Here is a 22,096-nt window from a genome sequence, read left to right on the forward strand (position 1 = left end):
CATTCAGAAAATGAGACTTCGGTTGTTTCTTGATTTATTTGGTACTATTGTGCAGCCAAAGAATGCACAACTGGTGCTATTGTCTTTTTGAATCCAGTCCTGTAGTTGTCTCCAGCTCTTGTTCCTAATATTAAGTCTGTGGTGAGTGGTGATATTAAAACAAAAGGAGAACAATGGTAGCACTAAGTGATGAAAACTATATCAAAGATTGAATAAACAGCAGCACAGGCATGGTGGTTGGTTTGTACTTTTCAGAGATACTATATTTTACCCTTTCCTGTATGACTCAAACATGGTCTTCGTTGTGAAGCTACGATTGCTCGCTGTGGTTGTGGTTGTGGTTGACTCCTCGTCTTCCTTTTTGAACTATCTACCTCTTCACCTCTAGTGATGTCTTTGTTGATGAGCTGTAAACTTCAGCTATACTTTTGCTTATGTGTTTGCAAGCAACAGTTCGATCTGCTACAGGTAGTAAATTTGGAACAAAAATTCCTTGCAAAATAGTTGTACATGACATTTTCACAGAACCACATTGTATGAGTTCCCAGGATTTTTCATTTTCTTCATGGGAGTTCCATAGTTTTGGAAATTTTGTTGGGAATAACATGTCCTCACCTGTGCAGGTTTTTATTATCATTATGAAAGAAAAAAACTGTTAAAAGCCTGACTGTAATCGCACATTCACAAGCCGATCTCCATATATTCATCACACAGAATGGCACTTTTGTGTGATGTGTTATCTGATACCCTGATTCAAGAATTTCTCACTTTGGCTTCTGAAGAACTATTGCACTCATCCATTGATACATCATAGTCTGCAAATACCTTCATGAACAGGAGTGTTCAGGAATGCAGAATGAATGAAGTTGTACATAAACACTCAGAAGCAGACAGTGCAGACTACTTCTGTAAAGTATGCTAAAAGCATACTAATAATTATGAAAATTACTTTGACATTACTTTGCTAAAAGCAAAATGTGACTAGTGCTAATCTGATCACACTAATAATTATTAAAATTACTTCGAGATTACTTTATATACATATACGTCTCACAGCCAGGGCTACCACATTATAGTAGCATTGACTTTGTGGGCTGAAAGCTTTGGGTGTTCAAATAAAGCTGTAACCCACACTGAAACTGACAGTCATTGGTAGGCTCTCCTAAGCCACCCAGCAGATGAACCAGACAAAATGTGACCCCCAATGTCCACACCTCTTATGCCCCTTTTTGCGCACCTTAACCATTCAAGCCGTAGATCTATGTGACAGGTGAGGCGAACAGACTTCAATTTTGTGAAGAAATACAGGAAGACAACTCTCCAATTCACATTGCAGACAGCATGGAGAGTGAACTATTACAACCTTCGAGAGGAACTATGCAACTTTCTGCAGTGGGAAACTGACTGCCTAACTGTGCAGCAGTGGGTAACCACTACAGAATGATCTTATGCTGGTGGCATATGCTCAGCATGCAAACTGATCATGTGGATGCCCATCCTTAACATTTCAAAGCCATCAGACATGTGCTGCAAATGCTGGGATCTCTGTTTTGCTGAGGTTTAGCACTGGACATGTGTTTTGTGAAACTCTTTGTGCCTGGCAGGCTAGTGTTAGAGGAAAGTTGTCATGGATCTGTGTATGAGTACCTGGCATATCGGTACTTTGGTTTGGGGTAGAGCATATTGGAACTAGTGGCCTGAGGGATTCAGACAATGTGTTCATAACATCCAGCATGCTCAGCTATTTCCCTCTACCATGCTTCATGAAATTTGTTTAAAATAAAATGTCATGACTTAAAAAGACTTGCCTGGTTCTACCTACTCCACATAGGAACCATAAACTGCAAGAAACATAGGACCAAAAATGGGAAATGGAACTGGAAGCAAAACTAAATAATAATAATTGGGATATCATTGGTGTATCAAATGAATAAAAAAAAGGAGGAGTGTCAAATAGAGCTACAGTCAGAAAATATCTTTTGCTGTGGGGGCCACAAGATCAAACTAAAAGCTCAGGAGTAAGATTAATGACTAATGAGAGAGTTCAAAATAGAATTGTTGTGATATTAAAGTAATCTGAGACAGAATAACAAGAATAATTTTAAAAACCAATAAAAGATACTCATTTGAAATAGGGCAAGTTTATGCTTCAGCAACCTTGCACTCTGATGAAGAAACTAAAGATACTTACAAGTCATAAAAATTGTTTAACAAACTCTTCAGCTATTTTGGATTTGTTACCAAGAATGATATTAATTGTTCACTCTAAGGAGATACATTGTCCAGTTGCTGATGAGAGTTGCTGTATCAATAAGAGGTGAATGGCATCAGTCAGTACCAGAAGCTTTCTCAGTGCATGCAACCTAGCCAACCTTTGTTAGCAGAGAACACTGTGTTCAGTGTGGCTAAATTCTCTTAAACAAAAGCAAACATAATATAGGGGATTAACAACCACAGAAAATTCTAGAACCATTCAGCCTTCTACTGTCTCGAACACACGATATTCTGGATATGAGTGTGGGATGGTAGAATCCTCCTTACTGCATATCACATATTTGTATGTGCAGGTTTAAAATAAGTCGCGAGAAAAAGTAGACGCAGCAGTCAGGCAGCACTGACAAGTACCTGTCAGGTAATCCATAGATGTTTTAGTGAGTGTGTAAGGAAGAACCATTGAGTTTATATGCAGCTCTGTACTTATTGTGACATTGACTATTGTTAATAAAAACAAGAACAGTTGAAAAAGTCCTTGTGTAGACTCTTGTGCAATCTTGTTAGAGGCAAGACTCATTTTATGATTAATGGTTACGAAAGGTAATGTTATCCAAGCCAACTTTCTTTTAACTGTAACTCAATTTGTTTCTAACATCCAACTATATGAGAGACTTGCAGGAAGTTACATATTCATGTGGAAAGTGAAATTTTTATTGTGTGTGGAGGTCAAATACATTGGTAGTTGATGAAAAATAAAGTTTTTATGTCTACTTATGGCATAACTAGAAGTACCTAACATTATTTGACGGAGAAGAAGATACGATGGTTTCCAGCAGCTGGATATTCAGTAAAGAAGAGTGGCTGCAAATTCCAATAAGTCACCCCATAAAGAAATGGAAGGTGGTTTGGGGGAATAAGTCGATAAAACCCAGATCCACACTCACACTTTAAGTCATCAGAACATTAGAATGTTATATATAATTGAATTTGAAATAGTATAAATTTATGTGTATGTTCAATGAAGATACCCTTCACACACACAATATTGAAAGCTTATCTTGGCAGCAGTTAGAAAAAAAAGCTGCTATCATAGGAAGTGAAAAACTGTCTTTTGACATCTGTAAAAACTGCTACTCTCAAGAGCCATCATACTCAGTCTTCTTAAGATGAGTCGTTAATACGGGAGATGTGGAATTTTTTGAGAAGAACTTAATTCTTATTCTGAACATATTTCTCAAGAAAAAAGTCAATCAGAATATAGACATAGAAAAGACTAAATCGAATTAAAATTATATTGACTGTGGTCTCTCACAGGACAAACACATTATGCAGGATGCACCAGTCTGAAACCAGTCCTTTTTTTTAGTGACCACAGGATAATAGATGCAAATAGAACTGGATATTAGGTTAGAAGGAACTAGACTCTTGAAGCAGAGATTCAGTAACATTGATTTAAAAATTTTAGGTACATGATGGTTTCAGTTTCTTGAAAATGAAGGAACTCTAGGCTTCACTTTGAGAAATAATGCATCAACAAATATTGCACTGACAACAGCTAGAGATGTTGCTGGACCAAAGAGGAACAGATAAAATGAGATTTGAGAGGACAGGAGACAGCTGATGAAAAAATCAAAACAAAGACATTGAAACTAAATCATAATAATGGAAGTTAAATAGAACTAACTGAACCAAAGAAATCTGTTCAAGAACATTCACAAACCTTTACTGAAGTATGAAGAAAATGATGCATGCACCTGTACTGGGCAAACATTACATCACATCAGTTAGGATGTCAGAGGACACTGCTATCACTTATGATGAAACAGGAGAATTTTCTTAAGGTATTTGAATATTTTTTTCTAAATATTTGTAGTGCGCCTACATAAATGATTGGTCAGATAGTAGACTGTGAGAATGAGTGCATTCAGAGAGTACTACCAGGAAATGTAGGGAATACAATTTGGCACATGCAGAGAGGAAAGCCCCCTGGGATTGATGGGATAGCTACAGAGATGATAAAAGCAGGCCAAACTGGTGGAAGCAAAACTTACAGTCACTTAGAGAATGTTTGCATTAGAATGAGATACCAGATGATTGGAACAATGCTATAATTTCTGTAATCTATAAGGAAAGAAGAAGGAAAAATTTGAAGAATTAAAGTCCATTAATCTTTTGTAAGATGTATTCAATATTTTTACACAAATCTTTATGAATTGCACAGAAAATATTTAACATGGAAAATTAACTATTTGGTTTCAAAAATGACTATAGCAAACTGCACCATTTACTGGTTGCCACTGAAGTTGTGGAAATAAGGAATAAATAACAATTACCATGTTGGACTGTGTTAATAGGCTATAGGAAAGTGTGGCAGCAGTAAGGTGTAAGGAGTAGAATCTCTCTACATTCATTACAGCTTCGATTTAACAAGTTCAGAATTGAGAAAGCACCTAGGCAAGGTGACCATTTCACCAAAACTATTTTCTGTAACTTTGAAAGATACCTTCTAGTCATTACACTGGGTGAAGAAGGAGTGCACATAAACAAATCTTATCTGAACCACTTGCAATATGCAGATGACATTTATTTTCCTGTTTTGGCTTCATAAGAACTTTCAGCAAAAGATAAAACTGCTCAAGTGTATGGGACCCATACAGAATAGGACTGTCAGGTGCTATGGAATGTATACAGAGAGGGCAGCATGAATGGCCCCAGGTATGTTTGATCAGTGGGAGAGAGTCACTGAGATGTTGAAATATCTTAAGTGGCAGATACTTGAGGATAAAAAGTACCTGAAGAAAGTCATCTGACAAATTTTCAAGAACCAGCTTTAAATGATAGGAATATACTACAATCTCTTAAATAGCACTCCCATAGGGATCACGCAGATAAGATAAGATTAAGTACAGCAAGCACAAAGCCATTAAACAATCATTGATCCTGCACTCCATATGTGTATTGAACAGGAAAAAGCCCTAAAAACTGGTACAGTGGGATGTAAGTTACCCTCTACTGTGCACATCACAGTGGTCGAAAGAGTATAGATGTAAATGTAGTTGTAGACTGAAGGGAGAGGAAAAAGGAAATTCTGAGTTGTATTCTTTCTGATAAGAAAAGATCTAATGGAAGACTGCTTCATGGCAGAAGCACATGATCTGGAAAGACTTGGCTGGAAAAAGCTCAAGATTATAAAGTATAGAGAAGTCTGGAAGTGGCCTCTTTGCAGCAGTATTTAGTGAATGTTTGTTGATGTATATTTGGAAAAAAACAGTAACTTTCAAAATAACCACAGCTCCTACTTTTATATCACTTGGCTGCTGATTTTAAGTAATACTTCATACAGAACATTTACAAGTATAACTTTATTCACACCACCATAAAGGCTGTCTATATACTGGCAACATCTGAAACTGTTTAATGTGAACCTTTGAGTTTTGTGGATTTTTGTTCCCTAAATTCAGATGTTATGACAGATTATATGAGGAGTGACTAATAAGCTGTTCTTTGTCTTTAGAGTGTCTGAGGATCTCCATTTTCTTTCTCAGTGTCTGTTGGCAGTCAGTTACTCACTCATGTTATTAGTCACAAGTACTATTCAGGAATATTTGTATTGCTAAGTAAGTGGAAATGTTCCTGGTCCTTGAAAGGGTTTGTGCAAGATTTTTTTTATAACTGCATATTTCTATTTGTTTAAAATGACCTTATCACCTTCAAATTACTCTCCATTGGTCCAGTTGGTGGATAAATTGTTGAAAACTTTTTTTTATGCTCGTCTGCAAAAATGCCTAACAGCTTCTCACTGATTTTTTCATCTTGGGCGCTTCTGTATCATTAATCGATATTCTTTCAGCAGAAATTATACAGAGCTAGATCAGACGAGTAAGATACCTGGGGCAAGGGACTATGATTATTTCAGCCAAAAACTGGTGCACTGAGATGGCTGTGTGAGCAGGAACACTCTCATGGTGGAAAAATCAGTTCCTCATCCATCACAAATAGGGCTTTTGTGATGGACACTTGTACACAGCATTCCCAGAATATGTAAATCGATAATTTGATTAATGACCTGAGATGATTGAATGAAATCTAAATGCAATGTCTCCCTCAAATAAAAAATAAGGTTCACTTTGTTTGGACTTCACTTGACAAGGTTTCTTTTTTTATTTTTCTCCTCATGTGATTTATCAATTACTTTACCAGGGACTTGGTTGTTGTATAGTTTCAGGGTAATAATGATAGTATGAGCACTTGCAATAGCAATGATCTTAATAAAAATTATACCAGAATTTTGTGCTGTTCATTTAAAGCACAGCATTGTTTCACTCAGTGCTCTTTTTGGTGGTAAGTCAGAAGTCATGGTGGAAATTTGGCAGCAAACCATCTCATAATTTTTCTTGACATTTTCATCTGTTCACATCTGTTCAAGCAATTGACAGACATCCGGTATGAGGTTTTCTATCAGTCACCATTTTTGAAATGAGAAATGCTTTCTTCAAGCACTGCATAGTATCATACAAAAAGTAGATAAAAGAGGAACAATAATGAAGTCTAACCAGATATGTGCATATGCAGATAATATTGCCATTGTGACAAGGGATGTAACATCACTTAAAGAAATATATGGACAAATGAAAGCAGAAGGAACAAGAATTCCACTTACTGTAAATAAAAGGAAGACAAAATATATGGTTATGTCCAATTCTGAAGCTACAGGAACACCACAGGACCTGAAGATCTCTGATAAATGCTTCATAGCTGTTAGATACTTAGACTATTTAGGTGTCCTTCTAATCAATGATAATAGTATGAGAAAATGTATTAAAGAAGGGATACAGGCAGGAAACAAAGCCTACTATGCAAGCCCAAAGATACTCAAAAAATCTCTACTTACAAGAACAACAAAATTGAGAGTATACTATTCCCTTGTGCGACCTGTTGCCACATCTAGATCAGAAATGTGGACAGTGACAGAAGCAGACTGTAACAGCCTAAGGTCGTTTGAAAGGAAAATCTTACGAAACATCTGTGGACCTGTGAGAGAGCCAGAAGGCTGGAGAGTATGATACAACCTTGAAATACAGGAGCTTATACAAGGGAAAGATATAGTGAAATTTATCAAATCTCAAAAAATACATTGGTTAGGTCATGTGGAGAGGATGACAGAAAACAGGATGTCCAAATGAATAATGAATGCCAGACTGTATTCCACCAGAAGGAATGGCAGACCAAGAGCTAGATAGATGGACAATGTGCTGGCTGGCGTTGCCGAGACGAGGATCCGTGGATGGAAGAAGAAAGCTTAGAACAGAGAGATATGGAGAAAGATTGTTGAGGAGGCCAAGGCCCACCAAGGGCTGTAGTGTCGAAGAAGAAGAATACTTTCTTCAGTTTTGGTGCATTACTCCAGAAGATCTATCAAAAGAATTAATATATGTAATGGCAATAGTGCCAACAAGTGGGGAGATTATAGCCAATCCTTCTTTCCGCACAGTGGTCTGCCGACTATCACATGGTCTCATGGCCTGATCGGGGCTTCCCCTTTTTTTCCCCTGTAATATTGTTAAGATAATCTCTTGAAAATGCCCTTGGTACCTAAATTTGGTCAGGATTATCAACAATAAAAGTGCAACTGATGCAGTCATTTAATTCCAAGTACATTTCTTTGTATCTCTAACAATTACTTCTTATCTCCCTTTATAGAAACATTTTTGTGGCTTCACTTTTCAATCTCTCTCTCTCTCTCTCTCTCTCTCTCTCTCTCTCTCTCTCTCTATCTTTCCTACACCTACATGAGGTAATTCTTTGATGATTAATACTATTTTTTGCTGTAGATGTAGTATGTATTTTCTTCTTCTTCTTCTTACCTTATTTGCTCCAGTGGCATGCTTCCTTTTGCATTTCTTCGTGTCCCTTCCACTTGTCCGTGTTTCTTTCTGCAGTGTACCATTACAGTACCCTATAATTTTAGTGATTTCTTTTCATGGAGATATTGCTTATTACACGTAACATGACAAGAAAATGATGTGAGTCATAATTGGTATACTTATAACGTCTAGTGTCTACACTCCTGGAAACTGAAATAAGAACACCGTGAATTCATTGTCCTAGGAAGGGGAAACTTTATTGACACATTCCTGGGGTCAGATACATCACATGATCACACTGACAGAACCACAGGCACATAGACACAGGCAACAGAGCATGCACAATGTCGGCACTAGTACAGTGTATATCCACATTTTGCAGCAATGCAGGCTGCTATTCTCCCATGGAGACGATCGTAGAGATGCTGGATGTAGTCCTGTGGAACGGCTTCCCATGCCATTTCCACCTGGAGCCTCAGTTGGACCAGCGTTCGTGCTGGATGTGCAGACCGCGTGAGGCGACGTTTCATCCAGTCCCAAACATGCTCAATGGGGGACAGATCCGGAGATCTTGCTGTCCAGGGTAGTTGACTTACACCTTCTAGAGCACATTGGGTGGCACAGGATACATGCGGACGTGCATTGTCCTGTTGGAACAGCAAGTTCCCTTGCCGGTCTAGGAATGGTAGAACGATGGGTTCGATGACGCTTTGGATGTACCGTGCACTATTCAGTGTCCCCTTGACGATCACCAGAGGTGTACGGCCAGTGTAGGAGATCGCTCCCCACACCATGATGCCGAGTGTTGGCCCTGTGTGCCTCGGTCGAATGCAGTCCTGATTGTGGCGCTCACCTGCACGGCACCAAACACGCATACGACCATCATTGGCACCAAGGCAGAAGTGACTCTCATCGCTGAAGACGACACGTCTCCATTCGTCCCTCCATTCACGCCTGTCGCGACACCACTGGAGGCGGGCTGCACAATGTTGGGGCGTGAGCAGAAGACGGCCTAACGGTGTGCAGGACCGTAGCCCAGCTTCATGGAGACGGTTGCGAATGGCCCTCGCCGATACCCCAGGAGCAACAGTGTCCCTAATTTGATGGGAAGTGGCGGTGCGGTCCCCTATGGCACTGCGTAGGATCCTACGGTCTTGGCGTGCATCCGTGCATCGCTGCGGTCCGGTCCCAGGTCGACGGGCACGTGCACCTTCCGCCGACCACTGGCGACAACATCGATGTACTGTGGAGACCTCACGCCCCATGTGTTGAGCAATTCGGCGGTATGTCCACCCGGCCTCCCGCATGCCCACTATATGCCCTTGCTCAAAGTCCATCAACTGCACATACGGTTCACGTCCACACTGTCGCGGCATGCTACCAGTGTTAAAGACTGCGATGGAGCTCCGTATGCCACGGCAAACTGGCTGACACTGACGGCGGCGGTGCACAAATGCTGCGCAGCTAGCGCCATTCGACGGCCAACACCGCGGTTCCTGGTGTGTCCGCTGTGCCGTGCGTGTGATCATTGCTTGTACAGCCCTCTCGCAGTGTCCGGAGCAAGTATGGTGGGTCTGACACACCGGTGTCAATGTGTTCTTTTTTCCATTTCCAGGAGTGTATTATTGATTATTTATATCCATTATTGATTGAAAATAATGGTATTGAAAGGATAGATTAATACTCGACACATAGAGGAGGCAATGATGTGCAGAGATGCATAATGAAAAGAAATCCTAGTTATATTCAACTGTTGGACTAAGCCCTTCATTGTACATATTCACACAGAACTCTTTGCCACGGTGGGTAGTGATGGCACAGAAGATGCCTTGGGAAAAGGGGGAAGGCATGGATAATGTGGTGGATTCAGGGAAGACACTAATGCTGCCTTTGGGAGCATTCAGGGATGTTGTGGAGACAGGATACGGTTGTTAGGTATGCCATTAGGATATTGTGCTCGAGAATGGGAGGAGGAAGGGAAGAGAGGAAGGGAAGAGGAAAGAAGTAGAGAGGGGGAAAATATTTACATGTGTTGGTGGGATAGAAGACACGTATAGCACTGGACAGGATACATAAGTGGAGGACAGGACCTAGTGAAGGTTGAGAGTAAGGGGTTTACTTGAATGACGAATATGTTGTGTAGTGCCTCAAGAATTTTGGGGTAAATTCTAGAGACCGGCATATTTCCACCATCTCAAACCTGTGTTATTTTAGAGGTGAGTGTGGTAATGTAGAAAAGTTTCTACTGTACCACAATTATGCATGTGCAGCACAGCACAGATGTTGGATGGATGATCAGCACGGGCAGGTAGTCGCCGAGCCCACCTAAGAAGTTATACGTCCAGCTCAAGGAATAAACGTGCCATACTCCGTGCAACATCAAACACTATTGTGTGGAGATTTGAATGTTGTTGAAAGAAGAGAAGAGACAATTACTTGTTCATTCATTCTCTTACTTTTGTAAGATCTGGACAGTTGTCGTGCTGAACTTGGAGAGATTTGTAGACTGTATTTATGGAAAAATGAATGCGATAGTTTCTGACGGACCAGAAGGTGTTGAGCTCACAAGAAATGTTTTAGTTGTATGAAAACTGTCATGTGTGATGAATATACAGTGGAATTGAGTTCAAAGTATTCTTGAGTGTGCAGAGTTATTTGTAAAGTATAGAAAATTCCTCCAAAACAGCATTTTGCGTTCAGAGAAGAAGTTGGGCAGAACATTGCAGCCGGCCATCCTGGAAAGAAGATCAGCAAAGCAACTACAAGTAAGTTTGATAGACAAGTGGGAGTATGAGTCTTGCACACCAATATCACACTGCCACCCTTAATCACCAGAAATCACCAGAGTTGTAGACTGAGTTACTAACTGGGTGATTCAGAAAAACTAGTCTTGGTAAAAAAAAATTGTGTGTCACTGGTTCTGATGTGGTTATTAAATTGAAGCATATTATGTTGGGCAGTGTGTTCAGCATCTGAGTGGGTAGTGCAGGTACAGATGATGCCTCGGGAAAAGGGTGGGGGGGGCATGGAAAATATGTTGAGTTCAGGGAAGACACTAATGCTGCTTTTGTGAGCTTGCAGGGATGTTGTGGAGACAGGATATGGCTGTTAGGTGCACCATTAGGATGTTGTGCAGGAGAATGGGGGGGGGGGGGGAGGGGTATAGAGAAATGGAAGAGGAAAGAAGTAGACAAAGGGAAAAAGTTATTACAGGTGTTGTTTGGATAGGAGACATGCGTAACACTGGACAGGTTACATCAGTGGAGGACAGGAACTGGTGAAGGTTGAGAGTAAGGGGTTTATTTGAATGAAGAATATGTTGTAGGGGTAGTTCCCATCTGGGTGATTCAGAAAAGCTAGTGTTGGTAAGAAGGATCTGTGTGGCACAGGTTCTGAAGCTTCTATTAAAATGAAGAACATCATGTTGGGCAGAGTGTTCAACAACTGAGCGATCCAGCTGTCTCTTGACCATAGGCTGGTGGTGACCACTTGGGTGGACAGACAGCTTGTTAGTTGTCATGTCATCTTAGAAAGTTGAACAGTAGTTGCGGCTTAGTCAGTATATCACATGACTACTTTCACAGTTGCTAAGCTGCAACCACAGTTCCATTTATTATGTGAGCATCACAGCTAACAAGCTATCTATCTGGATGAATGGTCACCACAAAACTGTGGCTAAGAATCAGCTGGACTACCAATTCACAGAATATGCCACCCAACATGATGTGCTTCACTTTAATTATTGCTTTACAATATGTGGCATCTGTATTTTTGTTACCAACATCATCTTTTTTGAATTACACAAATAGAAACTCTTCCTATTACATATCTTTCTTTCCCATACATTACTAGTTTCCCATGCCCAGACATGAACATTATTGAGCACATCTGGGATGCCTTGTAACATGCTGCTCAGAAGAGGCCTCCATCCCATTGTACTCTTATAGATTTATGGACATCTGTGCAGAATTCATTATGTCAGTTCCCTTCATCACTACTTCAGACATTAGTTGAGTCCATGCCACGTGGTGTTCCGGCACTTCTGCGTGCTCACAGGGCCCTACACAGTATTAGGCAGGTGTATCAGTTTCTTTGGTTCTTCAGTCTATATCCTCTACTGATATTGTTTCCACATATGAAGGTCCAATATGTATCTCCATTTGATGTATCACAGTTTCTGTTGTGAGTATTACATTCATATGATTGATATTAATTGCTGATTCTCACCATACAGAAAAGTTACAGATCCCATACAAAAATCTAAAATAATATTGGAATCTCATAGCCAGTGCATTTCCAGAAAGATAGGGATGTTTAAATCAAATACAAGGAACTTCAGCTAAATTAAGTTACATGTACCGATAGAAAAATGAATTAAGATTTAAGTCTATACTGATTTACTGTTTTATCCTGTAATATCCATCAACTTTACCCCCGTTACCAGCAGGGTTGGGAATACATGCATCAAATTATACGTCATTAAAAAGTTCTATTCCACAACACAAATTTCACTGCTGGCATTGATAACTATACCTGATGTATTGTACCATGTAGCTATGGTGAGATGTAATTCTTAGTTACATACAGATTCTCGTCTAATAAATCATTCATTATCACATTATCTTCATCATACATAATCATATGGGATTACAGTGAGAATGGCTTAATTACAACAGCTTCAGATGATCAAGCCTCTCTCCCGAAGCTCATCAGTTGTCGCTCTGAGAGTTATTTGAAATTCTTGAGTGTCCTGTCCTCTGACAGGAGTACTTCAATTAGCACATCTCCACCTTTGTGTTGTTCTATTTTTATGTTGTTTATTATATTTGTTTCTCTGTTCTTTTTGTTCGATAAATCGACTATTAGTTTGAACTTGTCTACTGTTTCTGACCATGTTCATATGATTATATGATTATTATTCCAATGCTCTGACAGGCTTTCCACCATATCCGGCTGTTACAAATGTTCTAAAAAGTTGTTAACTGTGCCCTGGTCTTTATCTTGTACTCTCCATGGTAGGCAGCTGATAATAGATGGTAATAAGTGCTCCTCATGAATTGGATAAGTGAGGTATTTGGCTCTATTTAGTTGACATTCAACAAAATCTCTACATCCTGCAAATTCTTTGCTGTTACATGGCTTTCACCACAGTAATTGCAGGTGAAGTTTCTTTTGTGCACTTTCACTCTAGTATTTAACTTTGAATTCTCTTTCAAAATCAAGAGAAGACTTGAAATCATTTAGCCCCAGCATACCCTATTGTGCTGTGTTTCCTGATAAATGGCTGACCATGAATCTAATTTTGTTGTGGTCTGACCATGCCTTGAGGAATAACACATGATTTATCTCTTTGCCTGGTGTAAATTTAGAAAATTTATGGTTGATTTGTTTACTAAGTGTTGACATAAAATTATCACACACAGTACTGTGTTGATTGCCCTTAATTTATTACACATCCGTACTCTTTCTATCTTGTTATGGGCAATAATGTATGGACATATCATCACTAGCTGGACAATAAATGTTGGAGCTTGTTGTTATTGTTACAAGTCACGAACCAAATGTCTGCTGGTCTGACTACAATATCTAAATATGGGACATCTTGTGTGTGTGAGGAACTATTTGGCTATGAATGTGAGTATTTTCTTTGTGGTCATTATGGTGCTCCAGTATTCAGCATGACTGTAATGTAGTTTCTTTGTGTTCATTGTGGTGTTCCAATGTTTGTAAATGAATGTCAGTCACATTAATTAAGAATTATATTGTTGATATACCTCTATTTGCCAATTCTGCACATCTGTTTTAGTCTCTAGCAATTTGGTTTCTATTGTTTAGAACCATTTAACTATAATGGATTAGATTGTCTTACTGGAATGTATGCATTGAAACTGACCTACTAACTCATTGTCTAATAAATTCAGCTGTATGTCTATTTCTTCTACATGTTTGAACCCTATGTTGAGTCTGTTTGCCAATCCATCCATTCTCCCATTTATCCATGTCATAAGATTTTGATATTTAATCCCACCTGCTGTAACCTGGTATCCATCTGGCTTAACCTTGAATCTAGTTGGGTAGAATTGTTATTCATCTGATCAGTCTTTGCTTCTGTAACCTGATAACAATGCAATTCCATCCGTGAAAATCCCGATTCCATCTGTGACAATTCTTTTGTCGATCTGTTGCATGAATGTATGTAACAATGCTTCATCTGTTTGATGGTCTCCTATGAGAGCCATGGTTGTTTAAATCATGTACTAAGTATGTAGTATATTGACACAAAGTTGTTGCTATAGTATTTAATTAAAGAGTTATGGCCTTGACTGTAGTAGAACATTATACATCGGAGGTTGTCAGTCACTGATTGTTAGTTAGCCACCAAATCTGTTCAAGATGATATATTTATCATTGTATAAACAAACAAACATATCTTGTTTTTGATCAAGTGGATGTTTACAGCTGGAAAGCAGGTATTGATGTACACTCTTAAACGACACATTGCACTCCTGTGAGACGGCAACATGGAGGGCTGTTATGTGAGCCTGCTACTGCTACTGTATGATGTTGATGCTGTGCACCGGAATGGAAAATTGTTGTACATATATTCAGGGGCTCTTTGTAGCTTTAAACTGCGATGCTGAAAATGTACTGAAGTACAACTAATTCATATTTAGCAAATCAAACCTGTAAACCAGCCACAATGTGTGATATTGTTGATGAATGAACTTGTCACCAGTTGTTTATATGCATGGTAACATGTCATTGATTCTTGATATTATGGTTAAATTGTTCTTGAATGATGAAAAATATAGTTTTCACTCATAAATATTGATAGTCTGCTGCATAACAGAATAAAATACATTCTGTTACAACTTTAATATGATGTTATTGTTTCTTGTGTCATAATTGGATAAACACTGTATCACCTTACTATTTTCCATTTTTATCACTGCAATTGTAATTGAACTTTGCAGATTAGTAGCATGTGCAGTGAAATCCCAGTTTTACACTTTGCATGTGACTTTTTAAAAAAAATAGTATAAATTAGGAGAAATGTAAAATGTGGGAAATAGACTTTTGAGTGGTAAAAGCTGCATATAGGCTCCACCTTTGCTTGCTGTTACGTTTATGATAGGCATTAAAATACATGTCAGTGACTTGATTATTATGTAATAAAGAGTTATTGTCTAACAAAAACCACTGGTGTAAATGGAACCGGTAACTGTCTGGGAAGTAGAAACATTTGGCTTAAGCCATGTGGGGTAGCCATGCGATCTGAGGTGCTTTTCACAGTCTGCACGGTCCCTCCGTCCTTAGTGTAAGTTAGTTTAGGTTAGATTAAGTAGTGGGTAAACTTAGGGACCAATGACCTCAGCAGTTTGGTTCCATAAAATCTTAACATAAATTTACAACATTTTCTTAATGTCATACATCATAATCAATGTTTTTGGGAAGCCTGAAACTGTCATTCATTATTTAAATGATGAAGCAGTGCACCAGCTGCGTATTTTTTCATGCTTAACATGAGGCATTTCAAGAATTTTTTCTCATTTTCAAGTGCAAATATTTATGTAAGTATTTTGTGTGGTGTCTGCACATGTGTTTTTCTACATCTCTTGCACTGTAGTCATCTTTAGGAGATTATCATGTACTGTGCCAACTCAATTTTTATAAAATCAGACAAATGCAAACTACCACTCACATAGTTTGTTTATGAAATGAAAAAGATACATACATAAATATTGCATTTGGGAATGGAATAAATTTTCGAAACACATCTTGCCAAGCATGAAAAAATATCTAATTGGTGCTTGTTTAAACCAAACACATCGGAGTAACACAAAATCATCGAAGGTGTCAACTAGCACCACATGTGGTCAAACAACGAAACACACTGAACTATGCTTCAACAAAGGTGTCATGACGATCACAACAATCACGATGCATAGTAGAGACAGTTTGGAAACTGTTGTGATTAGTGATCATGTCTTTATTTGAATGAACCTAGTTAGTCCCACCAGCCACCTGCCAAGTGGAGGTTGGCAGTGGCAGGAGGTATGGCACAAACTGTTCAAATTTTTATCTATTTGTGAGTTCAGAACTGCTGAGTAGAGCACCCCAGTTTCAAAAAATATAACCATTTAACGTTTGTAATCACTACTTAATGGCTAATGTCATGTGTATAGTTATGTGGAAAAGGAAATGAATTAATAATAGCTTGAATAATTGGAAAAATTGATTGGAAAGAATAGCTGAGAAGATTTTGAAGGTAATTTATGAATCTGTGCAGAATCATGGCTCAGAGCACTATAGGACTTAGGTCATCAGTCCCCTAGAACCTAGAACTACTTAAACCTAACTAACCTAAGGACATCGTAGGATTCGAACTTGTAACCAAGCGGTCACGCGGTTCCAGACTGAAGCACCTACAACGTCTCGACCACACCGGCTGGCACGGTGATCTTTAACTGATACCAAAACAACTCGTTAATTTACTTTTGGCAGTGTCTTTGGTTTATAGCACATTCAGTTTACATATAGCTTATATATAAGAAAAGAAAGAAAAATAAGATCATTCCATACACATTCCAGCATAATTTTACATCTCTTACATCAGTTTTTTCTCCATAGAACATAAATAATGGGAAAATAATGGATATGTTAAATTAACATTATGGACATCAGAAATTTGACAGGAGTGATAAAAAATGTCATAAATGGTGAGGAATTGTTAATTGCAGGAATGTATAAGGGAGGTTATACTGTATATTAATACCCAGTTCCATTCCCCCCCGCCCCGCCAATGAATTTTTTGCACTCTTGTCAGTGGATATCATTTGCTTGGTTATTCTGTCTTCTTTACGTCTGTGGAACATCACATAAAAGTTTGTATTTTTGCCTGCATCATATTTTATCTCTGTTAATGTTCATAGGTTCACAAATGTATGGGCACCATGTGGAAGGGATCTTTCTTTCTTGAAGCAATATTCATACTCGTTTCAGAGGCACTTTGCATTCCAACAGACTTTTTTGTGAAATGATTGCTATTACATAGTAACAGGTGCTGGTAGGTTCACAATCATGATTTATTATAACAATTACAAATCATTCTAATTTCTGATCAACAAAAATTTCGTACAATCAATTAATAATAAGAACCAACTCTCATTACAGTTCTGAGTCAAGTACCATGAACATGGAACTTCACCACAGATGGAGCTCCACTGAGCCCCTGCTAGCTCTGATGTCATGAGCAATTATCTGGCATGCGCAGAATATCTCCAGCGTAAAGCACCACACCAATTCCAACTAAACTAATTTTCTTTTACCTATAACTATTCTTACTGAAACCTAGTCTTCTGCCGTTCAGCTCTTAGGCTTACATACACATTTCTATTAACATGAACACACACCATTTCACAACCTCAGTTCAGCAGGAAGGATGCTTACCACGAACTCCAGTTGACTGGCAGGAACATTTGTCCCCTTACAATTTGAAGTAGAAAGTAATGACAAACATCTCTCAGAACGAGCATAGTAAAATAAATAATGTTTTATAACTACCTTCCGACAATTTAAGAAAGTTATATATAGAGCATGAAATTATGATCTAGTATCATAGGAGTGTACAGACAGCCTCAGGAAAATGGTGAAGTTGCAGTGCTTACATAGAGGAGGGTCAGTTACAGGGAGGGTCTGTAGAGGGCAGGGAAGGTGGACTGGGGGAGGAAATAATAATGACATAAGCATAATATTATAAAATAAAAGACTTAACACAGACACATAAGAGAAACCACTGTAAAAAAGGGTAATATGAAAAAAGTAGAGACAACAAATTGTGCTCAAAAACCAGAATGAAACAAGTATCAAGATAAGAAAGCCAGTAATGGCAAAAAAAGTGAAATACAGAAATGTTCCTCTGCACACAAACAAGGTGTTTACATGAAATGAAGGTTGAGGTACTGAGTGTGGTCCACTGTTGCAACAAGTAAGTGAAGTCAGGGGCCTGTGAAAGTTAGGCTAGGGGGTTTATCGGAGTTTGGTAGCCAGCAGAAGTATTTAAAGTCAGAATAGTGTTCCTGGAGCCACACTACAGCAGTTGTAGATGTGTGGGATGTTGCATTGTCCTGCTGGAATTGCCCAAGTGTGTCAGAATGCACAATGGACATGAATGGATGCAGATGACCAGCTGGGATGCTTACGCACATGTCACCTGTCAGAGTTGTATCTAGATGTATCAGGGGTCCCATATCACTCCAACCGCACACATCCCACACCATTACAGAGCCTCCAGCAACTTCAACAGCTCCTTGCAGACATGCAGGGTCCATGGATTCATAGGGTTGTTTCCATAACAGTACATACCCATCAGCTCGATACAATTTGAAATGAGACTCGTCTCACCAGACAACATGTTTCCAGTCATCAATAGTCTAATGTAGGTGTTGGCAGGCTCAGGAAAGGCAAAACTTTGTGTTGTACAGTCTCAAAGGTTAAACGAGTTGGCATTTGGCTCTGAAAACCCATATTAATAATGATTCATTGAATGGTTTGCAAGCTGATTCTTGTTGATGACCCAGCATTGAAATCGGCAACAATTTGTGGAAGGGTTGCACTTTTGACATGTTGAACAATTCCCTCCAGTTGTCATTCTTGCAGGATCTTTTCCAGCCACAGTGATGTTGGAGATTTAATTCTTTGCCAGATTCCTGATATTAACTGTACACTCATGGAATGGCCATATGGGAAAATCCCCACTTCGTCACTACCTCAGAGGTTCTGTGTCCCATCAGTCATGTGCCACCTATAATACCACGCCAGACTCACTTAAATCTGGATAACCTGCCATTGTAGCAGCAGTAACCAATCTAACAACTGTGCCAGATACTTATTGTCTTATATAGGCATTGCTGACTTCTGCACCAAATTCAGCTTGTTTATATATCTCTGTATTAGAATATGCACGCCTATACCAGATTCTTTGAGACTTCAGTGTAATAGCTAATATTGATAAATCAATAGGATTTCATTCAAAGGAGAAAGTAGACATTGTTCAATTATTTACCAGTCATAAAGAGATATTTTTCTTGAAAGTAGGAATGTTAAAGATTTCACATACATACAAACTAAAGTAGGGAGACTGAAATATTTGTTCTTGGATAAAGGGACACAGTTTACTCAAGGCAGTTTAACAATTTCCTAGCATATCTTGGTACCACCTGCAGGTTAACATCACCAAATGTGTGATGTGGGAATGAGGAAGGTTATGTCGAACATATTGCGGCTGTAAACGCTCCAAGTGGATTGAGGCAGTGGGTGATTTTGAAAGAATAGTGAACAAAGTCCCACATTTGTTTACCATGGTAGCACCCATCGAGATTTCAGGTGAGAAAATTGAAGGTAAACCTTTGTTAAAGTATATTGGCTAGCCTGAAGAGAATATGTGAATTACTCCAGTATCACAGTTAAATATCAAAAAGACATTGATTAAGGCAGGTAACAAAAGAAAAACAAGATGAGAAAGGAGTGTGCCAATAGTAAATAGTGCATAAATTAGGGGACTTGGTATTAGTAAAAGAGCATATGTAATAGAAGTTCAAAGAGTGAAGAACTAATATCCAAGTTTCATCATCTTTATGAGGGACCATATGTAATAACATGTATACCTCACCCAAAAGCAACTTTGCTAATCGATCCAGATACAAGGAAAGAAAAGGATGTTTAACATGCAAGATTTAAAACCATTTGTAATCAGTGAGCGATAAATGTGTGACAGCAGGATGATGCCTCTATAATTCTCAAATATTCATCGATTGCCCATCTCGAACAGATAGACAATGACTCCTCAACTCCAACCTTCTGGGATTTTGTTTCCTTCCCCAATCACTTTGTATGACACTCTATATAGCCATTTTAAGCCTAATATTCCAGCTGCCTTTATCATGTCTGAGCTGAGAGAGATCATCAAAGCCTGTCAACTTTCCATTCCACATGCTCTTTAATGCTGTTTTTACCTCACATCATATTAATGTGTGTCTGTTGGTTTGGACTTCATTAATTACACTAAGTCATTGATGGTTCATATTAAGTTATTGTCATCTGTTTTCAGGGCAACGATATTTACATATTCCTTTCATTGTACAGTAATTTCCTGCTACCCGACAGTCTTCCTGTATCCTGTACTAAATTATTCCTGGCACTTTTCCTTTTATCTATCATCTGTTTTCTGTTTTTCATTGTTTAATTTTCTTTCCTGTACATTCCTATCTTTTATTGCTGTCTTTACCTATTCATTCCACCAAGATGTTTCCTTCTCTTTCTGTGTGTGTACTTATTTTTCTGAAGATGTCTGGGGCTTCTGTAAAAAGGGTTTCTTTGAATAAGGATCATTCTTCTTCTACTCCCCCTTTCTCAGTTTTGTGTAATTCAGCTACTGTTCATGCTTTGTACTTTCTATTCTTTTCCATGCCCTTCAACATCTGAGTCTTAACCCTTTGACTGCTGGGAATGTGTTAACTCGTCATATCTCGCCATTCCCCTAGCATGACCAACGTGTTTAAGCACAGCCCTTGTCTTTCCCTTCAGCGTTAAGGATGTGCTGATGCTTATCGTGCCACCAGCCTTTCCACCACTAGGGACGAGTTTAGGTGTGCTGAGTCACATCTACCTGAGTATGACGGATGTGTAAACACCCAGAGCTGTCATTCCGCCCTGCTCTTCCAGTAGCTGTTCAGTAGTCTGACTGCATAGTTCGAGAGTGCATTTATGTTTGTTGCTGTGCTCCCTCTTTGCAGAATTGTATTTCACTTCCTGTGTTTTCATCAGATTTCTTGTTTTCTATGGGAGAAATGTCATGCCGCCATGGTTGCACAGATAAATAGATCCTGGACATGCTCACTAGGAGTGACAGTTAGTGTGAATTATCTGATGTTGCCAGCACTTATGAGTCTTCAACAGAATCTTGCAGCTGTAGTCCTCAGCCCTTTATATCAGAGTGGAGAGCAAGTATTATAGTCAGCAGTTCGTCTGAATCCAAGGGATCAGAATGTGATGGTGAAACGGTTTGGAAAAGAATGTGCGTAAGTGACACATCTGAATGGAAAGAAACCAATTTCCAGCCATTAAACCATTTCTTTGAAGTTCAGGACACAAATGTCAACTAGATACTGACCCAAGCATTCTTTCATTTTTTGTGATATTTATGTCTGAAGAACTGTTGCAATTTGTTCCAGATGAAGCGAATCGTTTTTACGTTTACTCCAGAGAAAATACTACAGAATCTGTGAATTCTCGACTGTCAAAGTGGAAAGACACTGGATTTGTGGAAATGTATTGTTTTTCGCTATTTGCCTTCTAATGGTGCAAGTTAAGAAGTTAAAATTAAGTGATTATTGGTCCACACCAGTGTTCAGCAAAATTATGTCCCGAGACCGTTTTTGTCTACTTCTGGGAATGCTACACTTCAGTGGTAACTCTGTGAAAACTGGATGGTGACACTGTGAGTACTGGAGGCGACAGTCTGTTTAAAATTGGGACAATTGTTGACAAGGTTTGTACGACGTTTCATAAGTCATTTCATTCACATCACAAGTTGTGTATAGATGAAAGTCTCTTGCTGTTCAAAGCACGATTATCTTTTAAGCTATTTATTCCAACCAAGCAAAGTAGATTCAGAATAAAGACATTTATACTGTGTGACTGTCGGAGTGGCTATATTTTGGATTTTATTATATATACAGGCGCAACCATAGAAATTGGGTTCCACAATTTAGGGAAAAGTGGCGACATAATGGCAACTCTTATGGGGCTGTATTTGTAACAGGGTCATATTCTATATGTCAATAATTGGTACTCCAGCTCAGACTTGTTCCTTCAGAAGCATAGAACAGCTGCATGTGGCACTATTTGTAATAAAAGGTGCAACTTACCAAAACAGCAGAAGAAATTAAAATGAGGAGAAAATGAGTTTAAGTCCACTGACAAGGTCCTTGCTCTCAAGTGGTACGATAAGAGAGAGG

General features: G+C 38.8%; 1 protein-coding gene across 1 annotated transcript in view; it reads left to right on the forward strand.

Annotated features, from left to right (window-relative positions):
• The window catches only part of LOC126285431 (cubilin-like), a 1,398,426-nt gene that overhangs the window by 701,153 nt on the left and 675,177 nt on the right, over positions 1 to 22,096 (forward strand). The window lies entirely within an intron of this gene.

Source organism: Schistocerca gregaria, chromosome 8 (genome assembly GCF_023897955.1).
Source record: "Schistocerca gregaria isolate iqSchGreg1 chromosome 8, iqSchGreg1.2, whole genome shotgun sequence".
NCBI lineage: Eukaryota > Metazoa > Arthropoda > Insecta > Orthoptera > Acrididae > Schistocerca > Schistocerca gregaria.